This window comes from Rhagoletis zephyria, unplaced genomic scaffold (genome assembly GCF_001687245.7).
Source record: "Rhagoletis zephyria isolate East Lansing unplaced genomic scaffold, Rhagoletis_zephyria_1.1 Rzeph_scaffold_12160, whole genome shotgun sequence".
Lineage (NCBI taxonomy): Eukaryota > Metazoa > Arthropoda > Insecta > Diptera > Tephritidae > Rhagoletis > Rhagoletis zephyria.
In genome coordinates this window covers 5,870-7,611 of record NW_016169234.1, presented here as the reverse complement: position 1 = coordinate 7,611, position 1,742 = coordinate 5,870, and the positions used below count along the sequence as shown (strand labels likewise).

Here is a 1,742-nt window from a genome sequence, read left to right as displayed (position 1 = left end):
TTTAACATAAATGTATATTAGGGTGTAGCACTCTCCCTTCAAAAAATTACACTGGATCACTATTTTTTTTTTTGTTCATCGGATGCCACTATTCAATTCCTCGGTGATTTCGAAAATCAAGTTAACTATTTTTCTATGGATAACTTTTCGAGTTATTTGCNCGATAATGCTAATATGAGCATTCATATGATACTCAGCCGTCTTGAAGGGTAATAATGAAAGATAAAAACCAATTTAGACTGCATCGCTGAAAACATCCAATTCCCATTTGTACTATTCGTACACGAGAATTTTTGCCTATTCATGAAATAACAACTACATACTAATCTATTTATGTACTTTAGTTTATTTTCATTTCTACCTGCCATGACTATGCTTAAAGCAGACACCGCCACACCATTTTCTCTTTATCCCCCGAACAGGTAGATACAAAGTCGTATATTTAAAACCCCCATCCCCTATTCCACACATCTACGTAGAGATCGTTTCCAAATAATAGACAAATTTTGCAAAGATTTGATGTTACGAAATATCCAGAAATATGCAGTTTCTATGTTCGAGGGGAAAACTGCATATAAAAGCAGCGAGTAGAAGTTAGCAGGTACGAACAGTCAAACGACGAGTTACGAACGCAAAACTTTCGATAGTTGCACTCTATTGCAATATCGATTTTTTTCTTCGCCACCGCCTTCGTATGAGATAGATTTTATGCCGAATTTCAAGACGCTAAAATTGCTATTTACAAGTTGTCCTACGTTATTATACATTCCATAATACAAAGTTCAAAACTTAAATTTCCACCTATTGAACTGACGAGGTGCTTTCATATACCTTTTTCTGCCTGTAAAGCTAATTTCATTATATAAAGACAATGACCCCTATAATATTCTCTTTCCTTTTAGTGGTACGTATACACGAAAATTACCTTGTAAAAATTTGCTAGATTGCTTAAATGGCCCTTGAAAATCCCTTCGATTCCACGCGTTCGGCTATTCGTTGCGTTTTTTAGATACGCAATAAACTTTTCAGCTTTTAAATAATTGCCCTTGCCAACGAGTACTGAGCTTAAAATAAATACTTTTTTTCGGGTTGATAAGTGGTATTTTCTCCCGACTCTCAGCTGTTGTATTCTACTTTATCTTTTCCTGGATTCAATATACTAGAAATTCCAGAATAATTAACACAATATAGTCATTAAACTCACAATAGAAACGTGGTCACACTGCGATCAAGATAAACCTCCGACGAGCAGAAACTTCGCTCAAGTGCGCTTTTAATTTTCAACTGAGAAAAAATGTGGAAGACCGAATAAACGAACCCAAAAGGTCTGACGCATGAATCTTCTAGAATAGAAACGTGCAAGTCGATAATACAGACCATTGCCGATAACTATTTATCGGATTTCCTTAATAGTAACTGTTTAAAAACTGAGTACTCTTATACCATGCCCCCACCAAAAAGTTAACCATCTCAAATCGAACTTAACCACATCACTAACTATTGCTGTCCACACTGCGGCTTGAGGTTTATAAAACAGTACAAATGTAAAGAACAGTGTTCGGACCCCCAAAAATGGATTCAGGACTAAATTACTGCAAACATCGGAGCAAAACCAAATTTTCCGTACTAGATTGAATTTTTTATTTTTATTTCTGACATTAATTGTTTGACTAAAATATTTTCTATTCATGCAAAATAAGAACGCGGGGCAATGTAAGGATAATATGTTACATATTTAGGTA

At 35.0% G+C, this 1,742-nt stretch overlaps 1 long non-coding RNA gene across 1 annotated transcript; it reads right to left on the bottom strand.

Annotated features, from left to right (window-relative positions):
• Window positions 1-1,034: 1,034 nt before the first annotated feature.
• On the bottom strand, window positions 1,035-1,378 carry LOC108377475 (uncharacterized). Its single transcript, XR_001849328.1, has 2 exons — window positions 1,205-1,378; window positions 1,035-1,145 (listed from the first exon to the last, which is right to left on the bottom strand). It is a non-coding gene; the product is annotated as an uncharacterized LOC108377475 (long non-coding RNA).
• Between the last annotated feature and the right edge of the window lie 364 nt (window positions 1,379-1,742).